Below are 13,797 nucleotides of genomic sequence, written 5' to 3'. Positions count from 1 at the left end.
CAAAATAATGAATCCAAAAGCCCAAAAATATTTTCAAATAAACTAACAATAGTCACCAAATTAAGAGAACAAGAGACAGCGCCCAGATATGTATGAAAGAGAGATATCATTACAATGCTATTGCATCTGATAATCAGAGGAGGCAAAACCTAATCTGAAACACCACATGGTAAAGGGGAAAGGAAATAGTCAGTTCCCAATGTGCCCAGTCCATGCATTAAAAGACATCTTATGTCAGGGCATGGAAGAGACAGGAGAGCCGTGCAGTAAGAGATCTGCACAGAGATGGGGCAGAAAGGACAGCGAGGCAATGCATCCCAAGAGCTATCTCTTTATCACAACACAGATCCCTTATCATGACAGCATCAGTAGTTGTTTAGTTGCAACACGAAAACCACCAAAACTATAACCATACCCCATTAATCAATATGAACATCTGCAGCTATTGTTCATGCTCACACAGTGAGTAACGACTTAGCAACTGTGATGCTAGAATGAGCTTTAAGAGATTTGGAAAAGAAGGATAATTCACATATCATTCGGTCAAAAAATTCAGCTTGTATGATTTTCTTTTCCCCCCTCAAAAAATAAATACAAATGATCTCTCCTAAAGAAAAACTTATTTTATTATTTTGGCTGTAAGCACTGCCCACTCCATCCAAAAGCAGCAGAATACATATTCTTTTCAAGTGCACATGAAATATTTCCCAGGATAGATCATACATTAGTCCAAAAAACAAGCTGTAATAAACTTAGAAATATGTAAATCATATCAGTATCTTTATGGATCACAATACTATAAAACTAGAAAGCCACTAAAAGAAGAAAAATTGGAAAATTCACAAATATGTGGAGATTAAATAACCTCTTCAGAACAACAATGGGTCAAAGAAGAAATCACAGGTAAATGAAAATATAAGAGATGATTGGAAACAAAAACATAACTTAGCAAATTCTGTGGAGGCAGCACTAGCAGTTCTAAAAGAGAAATAATGTTAATTAACACCTGCATTAAGAAAAAGAAAAAAACTACAAAAAGAAAACCTAACATTATACCTCAAAGAACTAGAAAAGGAAGGAAAAACTAAACCCAAAGATAGTGGAAGAAATTAACATATCATAGTTGTGGACAAGTCCCTCCAGGGGTGAGGACAACGGAGACACAGAGACCCGACTCTGAGACCAGGTTCAGTGATGCAGATCCGCTTTATTCAGGAAGTAAGCTAGCTTATATACACAGCCTATAGGGTGTTCAGCCTATAGGGTGTTACAGCATGTTCTTCAAAGCCAATGGCTGAAAAGATCAGGGAGCTGTGTGGTTGGCACTGAGTCACTTCCTAATAGTGGGCGAGCGCCCTCCTGGGTGTGCTGAGGAGGGTTTCAGGTGCTGCAGTGTTCTCACAGCATTGCATCAGCCACAGCTGTTAGGAATGCACTCTGCCCTCTACCTACAATAGTGAAAGTACATGAAATACAGACAGACAAAAAGACAATAGAAAAGATTAATGAAACTAAGGCCATTGTTTGTTGAAAAGATAAACAAAATATAAAAACCTTTTAGCTAGACTTACAAAGAATAAAGAGGGCTCAAATAAATAAAATTATATACAAAAAAGAAGATAATCACAACTGATACCAGAGAAATACATAGGATCATTCATAAAAGACCGCAATGAACAATTGCATGTCAACAAACTGGACAACCTGGAAATAAGGGTTAAATTCCTAGACACATACCAACTATGAAGACTCAGTCATGAAGAAATAGAAAATCTAAACATTATCTACTGCTAGTATGGAAATAAATCAGTAATCAAAAACCTCCCAGGAAAGAAATCTTCAAAACTAGATGGTTTCACTGGTGAATTCTACCTAACATTTATAAGAACTACCGACAATCCCTTTCAAATTCTTCTAAAAATAGGAGGGAACACTTCTTTTTTCTTTTTTCTTTTTTTTCTTTTTTTTTTTTTTGAGATTTTTCTATTTTATTTTATTTTATTTTATTTATTTTTAATGGGGTGACATCAGTAAATCAAGATACATATATTCAAAGATAACATGTCCAGGTTATCTTGTCGTTCAATTATGTTGCATACCCATCACCCATTTTTTGGGGCAGCAATACCCTGTTACCAAAGTCAGATGAGGACACCCCATGAAATGAAATTGTCAGGTCAATATCCCTGATGAACATAAATTTTAAAATTCTCAACAAAATATTATCAACCAAAATCAGTGATACAATAAAAGGATCATACACCATGATCAAGTATGATTTATACCAGGGATACCAGGAATGCAAAGATGAATTCACATCTACAAATGAAAAAAAGAATTGTGATAACCATATTCACAAGATGAAAGATAAAATTTATATGAACATCACCATAGATACAAAAAATACATTTGACACAATTCAATTGTCTTGCAAGATAAAAACTTTCAACAAACTAGGTATAGAGGAAACTTGCCTCAACATAATAGCAGTTATTTAAGACATATCCACAGTTAACATCATACTCGACAGTGAATTGCTAAAAAACTTTTCTCTGACATCAAGACCAAGACATGGATGCCCACTCTCCACTTCTTTTAACATAGTACTGAAGTCCTAATGAGAAATTAAGCAAAAAATGGAACTAAAAAGTCATCCAAATCCAAAAGAAAGAAGTAAAACTGTCACTTTGCAAATGCAAATACTAGAGACCCCACTGAAATACTGTTAGAACTAATGAATGCAGTAAATTTGCAGAAAACAAAATCAATGTACAAAAATCAGTTGTGTTTCTATATACTAATAGGCAGTCAGAAAGAGAAATTAAGAAAGCCACCCCATTTACAAAAACATCGAAAGAATAAAATATTTAGGAATAAATTTAACCAAAGAGGTAAAACTTCTATATTGAAAATTGCAAAACATTGGTGAAAGAAATTAAAGAAGACACAAATAAATTGAAGGCTATCCCATGTTCATGGACTAGAAGAATTAATATTAATAAAATATAAAATAATGTTCATAGTACTCAACGTATTCTACAAATTTTATATAATCATCAATATTCCACTGCAATTTTTTCAAAGAAATAAAAAACAATAATCCTCACATATTTATGAAAGCACAAAAGATCTTGAATAGACAAAGTAATCTTTAAAAAAAGGAACAAAGCTAGAGGCATCAAACTTCCTGATTTCAAACCACATTAAAAAACCATAAGTAATCAAAAGAGTGTGGTATTGGCATAATAGCAGACGCATTAATAAATGGAACAGAACAGAAAATTCAGAAATAAACCCATGCATATATTGTCAATTAATTTACAACAGAGGGCACAAGAATATACAATGGGGAAATTGGATGCTTTCTTCAATAGGTGAGAAAACTAAACAGTCACATGCTAAAGAGTAAAACTGACTTTTATTATAGTTTTCTTATTCATAGAAAACCAAGAGAGAATTCCACAGAATTAAAGATGCACTATTAAATAAATGTCAATCTGTGTTTGTAGAAGGGGGTATAATAACATATATTTTCAACTTAGCTTTCTTAATTAATTGAAAGCATACCTCTGCTTTTTCAAAGATATTTTTACAAATAGATTTCGTGGTGGTTCCTTATAAGAGATAATCAACCAATAATTCATCATACTTCTATTCCATTGCAAAGAGTGATTTGCTTAGCCGAGATTTTCTCAACCTTGCCTGGCCATAAAACAGAGATAATCTATTTTTTTTTCAAATTATGTTCAGCTCTAGTAATATTCCCAAAGGCAGAGAAACTTTGAGAGACCAACATTCACCATTCTGGCTGTAAATGTCACCCTGAATAAACAAACCTGACAAATAAACATACTCTGAGTTGCCTACTTTCCCTGACCATCTGTTTGTATAGCATGGTGCCTTCATACAAATAGCACAGATAATTTTATTTGGGGAAATAAAATCAAAAACAGTCAAGAGAAGTTGAGATAAATTGCCTTGGCAGGAGACTTTGCACTGCATGGACCTGCATGTATGGATTTGATTTTGACTCTGGTTTTGATTAGTTTAATTCTACTCTTAAATCTTCTTCGCTAGATGAGAGGAGAGGGGGGAGAGAAGACTGAAACCGAACAAAACTACTACCTCCTCATTAAAACTGTCACTGTGGTAAATTACAAGCATCATTTTATTAATGGGAGGGTCGTTCTCAGCATTATCATCTGCATTAGCTAACTGATTGTCCTTATAAAAAGATAAACTTTAAAAAAATAAATAAATGGAAGTGAGATGAGGAGAAATCAGGCCTTGCTTCACAAAACATTTTGCAATTGGAGATTAGGCAAATGAAAAAAACAAACAAACAAACAGAAAACACTAGCACATGCCTAAATCCCTGAAAAACATCACCATCAAATTTAATATTAAAAGAGCTATAAAAGTTATCTAAACCACACATCTTTTATAATGCTATTTTGGCTTTACACTTCTTTTTTCAAAAAGCTCGAGTACCTGGGTAATAAGCAATGAACTACAATCCATAGCTGATCCTTACATTTAATTGACTTTGTTTATTTTTTCTTTATTTTCAGTGGATTTGATGTCTTCTTTCAAAAAACAAAAATACAAAAAAAAAAACCCACCACATTACAGTCAAACATATGCTTTCTACAATATTCGATGTGTATCCTTATGCTACGGTTACAGAAGACTGGCATTGCTTTGTATAGTTTCATTGTTGAGAACAGCGCTAGTCATTTCCCCTACTAGTACATACTAGTCTTTGCTCTCAGAGTGGTGGGAGGTTGTAAACTGACTAGAGACCAAACATAGAGATGTTACATTAAAATAATGCTGCCTATAGATAATCCCTGATGGCTTTTGCATCAAGAATCTATTTTATAAAGAGAAAAAGTATTTTTTCTTCCCTCATAATGTACACTTCTTGATAAAAATTCTTTTTTTCCTCAAGTTGATGTCATGCATGATATCTTACGTAGAGATATTATGAGATAGAACTTTACCACTTATTCTCTTTGCCTCACACAACTATATACGATCTATCTATATTATATAGTAGAGCCACATGTAGAGATTGTTTAATAAATCACTATATATAAATCAGAGAAGGGAAGATCTCTGAGGTTCAAGTGGGGAAAAGTGGCCCACCCCTCCCCCACATTGTTTTCCTTTCTTTCCACCCTAGGTGCCCATCATGGTCAGCACAGTACTCAGCTAGACACAGGGATCTCCCCTCTCCTCCAAATTTGCATTACCATACCAAGACGCTGCTATTTCCAAGTAACTGTGCATTCCCTGTGATAAGCACCACAATATTTGTGAATCATGACTACCATGAAAGACAACTAAAACACTGACCAACACACCTTAACCTTTCCCGCAACGTGTACTAAGTCCAGGCCCTGACCTCCCTTTTCTTAGAGGAATTACTTTAGACAACTTTAATTATGAGTTCTTTCATTTCCCCTTTGAGATATAAATCTTTTTATTTTCTGAAGAGATTTTTTGTTTAATACATCTGAAAGGAACCATATATATATATAATATATAAAAAGAATTATGACATCAGAAAGTATTAGTTTAACACTAATGAATCTACAAGGATTAGCATTTAAGGAAGGTGGTGAAGATTACCTAAACATTTTTAAAAATTGTAAACTTCAACCAAAATAAGCTGATAAAAACCCTACTCATACTTATGAAGAGCCTTCATAAGACTCCAGGAGTATTATTAAACTAGAGAGCCACTATTGGTTGCACTGGGGTTCTTCATGCAAAACAAAAGTAAGGGGTCCCCTTGACAAGTACCCAGGTTGTTCAATGTTCTCCCCTCCCAATACCCCCACTTGAGCTTCTTAATGAAGCGTCTCTCCATCTTCATAACTTGAAAGAGGATGTGAATCGCTCCAAAGACATCTGTCTCCTAGCAGCACCCCTCACATGTACTGGGTCTTCAGCTGCGTGTTCTAGGAGCACGGAATGGCACGCTATGAAGCTGCTCATCTACCCTAAGCATATAAGACAATGAATAACTGACAGGAGAAATATTTTTAATTACATACTCAATCCATTTGGTATATTTCAAAAGATGCAATATTTTTCCTCATTTATCAGTGAAAAAAGCTAGAAATTTTCTTAAAAAAAGTCAATAAATGGCTAACAAATTTCCTTTAAAGTCACTGTCCCATATATAGTGCAACTTAAAAAAAAAAAGAGGAGGCACAAGACAGGTTCCTTCCACTTCCATAATTTTCATCAGACACTGGACCCTCTCAAAGGGGGAGGAAAGGCAACTTGCAAAAAGGAGGATGTTCATGAATGAGGGATTTACTATACTCTTTCCTGGGAGCCGCCAGGTGGGGGCTGGTCTTCTACAGTAGATCTAGGAAGTGCTATGTAGAATCACTCCACCCTTTTCCCCAAAGGCCTGTCCAATGATTAAGAAAAATTTTTAAAAATGAGTAAATAAAAACAAACCACACACACACTCTCTACTCAAAAAAATACCTACATGTCCCAGACCAATCTCTAGAGTGAAGTGGGGCAGCTTCACAACCCGAGTTAGTCTATTACAGAGTCACCACAAACATGCATTGCTTTGGGTAAAAAATAATAATAAGTAACACTTATACCGATCACTTTTCTGACAATACACAATTACTCAAAATTAACTAGTATAACCAGGAGGAAAGGGGCCATTCCTATGAGCCTTGTCCCACACGAGTGCATGTGGGTACGTGCAGGGCACTTGCCATTATTGCAATGACAAACTTTAATTTTTAACGTTCAGTTTGGTTTAAGCATTGTGTTTGGACCGGCGGTGACTCCAGCTGTGCAGGAAGGGCGCTGGAGACCAGAGCAGCAGTGCAGGCTCTTCCCTGGCCAGGAGCCTCAGGGCAGCCAGCATGACTCCTCCGTCCACTGTTGTATCTCAGCCCATCTGCGTGAATACAGAACACGCCACACACCTGCCGGCGGTCTGGGCAGCTTTGCAGCAGTCTCTATGTTGGCAGGCTTCTGCCTGCTCCTGGCAAGTTTCTTACTAACAGCAAAATCATCTCTGCGTTGAACATGGCCCTCAACAAACAAGAAAGGAGTCTCTGGACAGTGACTTATCTCAAGTTATCTCACACACTTGCTTTTCTTTTACATTTTCAAATCAGGTTGGAGGAACCACTGAAAAATACACTAGGAACACATCTGTGTGTGGATAACTCAGTGGGTGGAATCTACTATAATCCTCTTGACTGCTGTATCAAAAGTCCAAGAGTACATGGACTTCCTCTCACCAATCATAACTGCCATTGCAAAGTGTCAAAACAATCGGTTCATACTCAGACGGAAAGTGTTTGCTGTGTTGGGCATCAGGAGACATGTTTTACTGAAGGCACCATCGCCCACAACAACACACTTCATTGTCTGGACTGCTGAAATAGTTTCCTACCCACTTTAAATATTTTAAAACTAATTACCTCGGCTTCTCTGCCAGGGGTCAGGATGTAAGTCTTTTTAAAAGCTTCTTGCCAGTTTTACAAGCTAAGAATATTTTGTTTAAGGACTTGGGGACTATCTCTCTGAAATGTAATCATTGAGAATAATAGTGCTCTCATTTCTCAGTTTCTGTAGGAGAGGAAGAGCTTAACCCTCAGAGTACACCTTGTTCCAAGTTCCAAAACTATCTACTGTTATAAAGATACCAGAAAGTTTACTTCTCCTTTGGGATAATAAAGCCAATCAACAAACACGAAAACCTAAGATCGCCTTATCATTCCTACTCTTAGAATCTCTGCCATTTTCTATTTCAGTGGAGTTGAGTTCAGACTGTTTCGGTCTCTCTCCCCTCTAATAAAAGGCTTGAGTAATGTCTTGCATACTTGCCTAACATAGTCTACTGCAATTTTTGCTTCAATACAACCAAGAAGGATTGATGGACCAAAGAGAATTAGTATTTAAAGAAGCATAAAAGTAAATCTAATAGGATAAGGAAAAATATGGGACAAATGAAGCAAAACAACTAGTCATAAAAGTGACTAAGTGGCGTCTCTTGGTACAAAAAAATATAAAACTAAAATTATCTATTCAGAAGAAGAGTTAAATAGCACAATGAATACAGCCTCAGAACAAATTAGAGAACAAAGATAAAGAATAGGAAATTTACCCTGAACAATATTAGGAAGAAATAAAGAGTAGAGAACATAAAATAAAACTTAAGATATAAAGATGATACAAGTGTTAATACTTTAATGATAGGAACCCCAGGGGTAAAACAAGCAAGCAAGGAAACAAACAAAAATAAACCCTCAAAATCACTAGAAATTTATAACCAAATAATATATTTAAAATGACATAGTTTTAAAAGATAAATAAAGCTACTAATCATTCAAGGATAATTATGAATCCACAAGAAAATCTACGAAGTACTTATACATACAAATTACAAGTCAAAATTTATCCAAATGGTTAATGCAGTGCTTAGAGGAAAAAAAAAGAGACTTTTAAATAGATTATTGAAAAATAAATGAGAAATCTTGACCAGGCAGTGGCACAGTGGATAGAGCACCGGACTGGAACGCGGAGGACCAGTTTTGAAACCCGAGGTCGCTGGCTTGAGCACGGGCTCACCAGCTTCAGCCCAAAGGTCGCTGCCTTGAAGCCCAAGGTTGCTGGCTTGAGCAAGGGGTTACTTGTTCTGCTGTATCCCACTGGTCAAGGCATATATGAGAAAGCAATGATTGAACAATAATGTGCTGCGAAAAAGAAATGATGCTTCTCATCTCTCTCCCTTCCTGTCTGTCTGTACCTATCTGTCACTCTCTCAGACTCTCTGCCTCAGATAAAAAAAAAAGAAGAAGAAAGAAAGAAAGAAAAAGAAATGAGAAGGAAATAAGTTACTCATTCAGCCCAACTAGAATAATGAAATAGAGGAGTATCAACAATATGAAAATAAGATAATAAAGTACCAGGCAATATATAAATTAAACAGAAAATAAGACTAATCAAGAAACCCAAAGATGTAACCTGGCTGGGTACTCAGTGGTTCGAGCATCATTCCAATATGTCAAGGTTGTGGGTTCGATCCCGGTCAGGGTAAATGAATGTATAACTAAGTAGAACAACAAATTGATATTTTTTTCTCCTCTTCTATTTCTCTCCCTCTCTCTCTCTCTCTCTCTCTCTCTCTCTCTCTCTCTCTTAAATCAATACATTTTTTTAATTATAAAAAAGAAAGAAAACAAACTATGGTGCTTTGAAAGAATGACTAATTAAATCTCAGGCAATTTTACACAGGCAAAAAAGAGGGAGAAGCTGCAAATAAACAACAGAATGAAAACATTAAATAACTACAGATAGTTATTTAAAAATAAAATTACTAAATTTCATGAAAAATTCAAAATGCCAAAAGTTCCTAAGAATGTACTAAAGATTATTTTAAAATATACAGATATTAAAGAAATAGAAATGGTAGTCATAATATACCTTCAGAAGCAAATGGCAAACCCTGATGATATTTTAGGTGATTTCTAGTATACTTTCAAGATATATTTAATCCCATTTATATAAGGAGGTACAAATAATATCAATGAGTAAAAAGGAAAGGTGAGAGAGATCTATCCACTTCAGAGTATAAAGCCAACACAACTTTACTAAAACTTAGAAAAGCATCTATATGCCTAATTAATAGGTACCTATTAATAAGAGAAATTATAAACAGAAATTTAGCTAATTCTGCACAACAGATTATCCAAAATCACAGATCACGATCAAATGTAGCTTCCCCACCATCCCAGCCTGCCTGACTGCACTAACCCCTTAGCTGGCCATGGCCCCGTCCTCACGCCCCGTAGCCAGTTCATCATGCAGGCTTCCTTTAACTGCAGGCTTAAGATCCCATCACTTCTCTGGTTAAAACCCTCTATTCACCCCCCATCTCATTCACAGTGAAAGCTGAAGTCCTTTGTGATGGCTGATGTTGATGTGTCATCTTCACCGGATCACAGGGTGCTCCGATACTGGCTACACATTACTTCTAGGTGTGTTTCTGGAAGACATTAGCACTGGAATAAGTGGACTCAGTCCATCTGTTTGCTTTCTCCAAGAGCTGTAATGGACTAACAGAGGAAGAAATAATTAGGTTCTTCCTGCCCAACTGTATGCCCATATATCAGGTTCCCCAGAGAAACAGAGTCAATAAGATAAATTAACATATACCATAATATTATATACTGGCTATATAGGGATATATTGAATATGAATACAGATGATTCCACCGGTTTGGCTTCTCTGAAGAACCCTGACCACTACACTTTCCAGGCCCACAAGACCTTATGCAATCTGCCGTGTCACCCCCCCCCACCCCCAATCCACCTCATCTCCCACCGTGACTGCAACGTTGCTAGCCCATCACTTGTTCCAGCTTCTTTGCTCAAACACCTCAACTCTGTTTCCACCTGTGACCTTGGCCACCTGTTCCTTCTGAGGAAAAGTGTCTGTCTCCAGTTATTCCACTGGCTTATCTCTCAACTTCTTCAAATTTCTCTGGAAATATCACAATATCACAGTTCCTCTCTGACAAACATGACAGAGACTGTAAATCCCCACATGTCCTGGGTTTGTCCATACTCTTTCCCTTGCTTTTCCCACAGCCCACCCACCGTCTACCTCAATGACGGCAGTCCTTTGTTTGGCTCCTGAGTATATGTCAGTACCAGTAGAGAAAATGGGCAAAAGACACAAATGGGAAAGACACAGGAAGCCAATGGCTAAGAAGTGCATGACAAAGAGGTGAGGAGCACAGACCCTGGAACAGCACAGCCAGGTGTGACTCTTACTCGGCCAGTCACTGCTGTGTGATTCTTTTACCTCTGTCTGTCTCTGTTCCCCACTGTACTGTAATTGAGATAAAGCAGCAGCTAGCTCACTCAGCTAAGTCAATTACATTGCCCTTCACAGGTTCTGCATCTGTGGATACCACCACCTGCAGGTTGAAAATATTTAGGGGGAAAAACTTACATGGCTGCTGACCCATATCATGTAGTTAGGCCTACAGTGGTGCATGTATGCTAAACATGTACAGACTTTTTTCCTTATCTTTAGTCCCTAAACAGTATAGTAAAGAAATAGAATTTACACTGTCTTAGGTATTATAAGTCATCTAGAGATGTTTTAAATTATTAAGGAGGGTATGTACACGTTACATGCAAATACTCTGCCATTTTGCATCAAGGACTGAGCTTCTTCCGATTTGCTTCTGTGCTGGGGATCCGATCCCCTATGGGTACAGAGGGACAACTGTCCTATGTATTAAAGGCTTTGAAGGGTACTTGGAACATAACTGATATATAACTACATATTAAATAAATATGGAAAGATGCTTAAATTCATAAGAGATCAGGAAACTACTAAATCAAATTAAAAGGATATACTAAATATCATGAGAAATTAGAAAAACCAGATAATGTGAAATGTTGACTCAGATATAAGAAAGTAAAAACTAGAATGTAAACAGGGCAGCACTCAGGGAAGTTGAGTGTGCCTTACCCATGAACTAGAGGACTAACTGCTGGGTTTAGACACCCCGAAATAGAAGGATGTTTGTTACAGCAATGTTCTTGATAACAGGAAGTTATAAGCGAGAGATGTGCATTAAGAGCTAAAACAATATGTAGAATATGGTGGTGCATATTATAGGATACTAGGCAGAAGTGAGAAATGTAGAAAACAACACTCAGGAAAAAATTTTCAAATATACCAACAGATCCATGGACATATCCTACTATTAGATACATTCATATAGACGGCTACAGAGCAAAGAGGAATGGGGCTTGGGATGGGGTGAAAAGCATAACTTAAGGAAACAGATTTTCTTTAACGAAGAATACACTAGACCTTCACAGGCTGATGAGAAAAACATTGGGAGGTTGCAGGGCCTCCTTAAGCCAAGCTGTACCAGGTTATCCTGTGGCCCTCCATCTCAAGGCACTCCTGACTTGTGGGTGTCTCTAATGGAATAAAAATTTTACAAAGAACATTATCCTTTTGGCAGGAATAGGAAAAAAGCTCACAAATGTGACATCATGAGATTTTATATCTATTTTCTTAGTCATTTTCCCCATTTAGTTACTTCCAGTTTGAACCCAAATACTTAAGACTCTGAACTAATGAGCACCTACAGGAAAAAAATGCAAATAAGAAATTTCTAGCCCTGGTCGGTTGGTTCAATGGTAGAGCATCAGCCCAGCATGTGGAAGTCCCAGGTTCAATTCTCAGTCAGAGCACACAGGAGAAACACCCATCATCTTCTTTTCTCCTCCCCCTCTCTTTCTCTCTCTCTTTTCCTCCCTTCCAGAAGTCATGGCTTGTTTGGAGTGAGTTGGCCCCAGGCACTGAGGATGACTTCAAGGCCTCCACCTGAGGCACTAAAAAAAATGGCTCTGGTTGCAATGAAGAAAGGGCCCTAGATGGGCAGAGTATCATTCTCTAGTGCAGGGGTTCCCAAATTTTTTACATAGGGGGCCAGTTCACTGTCCTTCAGACTGTTGGAGTGCCGCCACATAAAGTGCTCCTCTCACTGACCACCAATGAAAGAGGTGCCCCTTCCAGAAGTGTGGTAGGGCCGGATAAATGGCCTCAGGGGGCTGCATGTGACCCGTGAGCCATAGTTTGGGAACGCCTGCTCTAGTGGGCTTGCTGGGTGGATCCTGGTTGGGGTGTATGGAGGAGTCTGTCTCTGTCTCCCCATCCTCTCACTAAATAAATAAATAAATAATAAATAAATAAATAAATAAAAAGAAACCTTTAGATAGTTGTTGGATAAAAACAAGTATTCAAGAGCAATCAGAATGATCATTATTATATTTTTTAAGTGAGAGGAGGAAAGATAGACAGACAAACTCCCACATGCACCCCCACCAAGATCCATTTGGCAACCCCTATCTGGGGCCAATGCTCTGCCCATTTGGGGCCATGCTTATAACCATACTATTTTTAGCATCTGAGGTGGGAGCTCTAGGGGGTCATCCTTAGAGCTCAGGGCCTGTAAGCTCAAATCAATTGAGCCATGGCTGCGGGAGGAGTGAAAGAGAGAGGAGAGAGGGGGAGGGGTGGAAAAGCAGATGGTGACCTCTCTTGTAGGCCCTAACTGGGAATCAAACCCAGGGTATCCACATGCGGGGCCAACACTGTACCACTGAGCCAACCTGCCAAGGCCCAGAATTATTTTTATTAAAACCATAATGCTACATGTAAGAGAAACATGTAAATGCTACATGTAAACTTTTGTATAGAATTTGGAGATTTTTCATTCAGCAAACATTTATTTCAGCTTCTTCTAAGTTCCAAGTACCATGCTGTGCTGGGAAATAAGGTCTGGTTTTGATTTGGAGAGCTCAGTGTTTAGTCACTGTTGGTTTATTTGTGCTCTCTAAAGTAGCCACATGGTTACAAATGAATACATCTACCTTAGGATACAGCATTTTCACAGAATCATCACTTCAATATTTGATAAAAATCATTCTTATTTTAGACATCTTTAAGTAAGGTTTATAATACAGTACATTATCTCACAAATATTTCTTTATATTCCACTGAAATAAGCAGAGATAAAAACATCATGATCCTTTAAGACTATTTGAGAGAAATGGTAGACTAAATTAGTGAAAAATCTGAGTTATAACAGTTTTCAAGAATGTTACAACTGTCCTTTCAGTCATGCTTAGTCACTTGAATCTAGCTCTACACCAATTCCAGTTATTGGTAATCTGTGATCTCCTAGATTCCCTAGAAATAGTTTGAGTTGTT

Source organism: Saccopteryx bilineata, chromosome 2 (assembly GCF_036850765.1).
Source record: "Saccopteryx bilineata isolate mSacBil1 chromosome 2, mSacBil1_pri_phased_curated, whole genome shotgun sequence".
Taxonomy (NCBI): domain Eukaryota; kingdom Metazoa; phylum Chordata; class Mammalia; order Chiroptera; family Emballonuridae; genus Saccopteryx; species Saccopteryx bilineata.
This window is presented reverse-complemented; position numbering follows the sequence as displayed.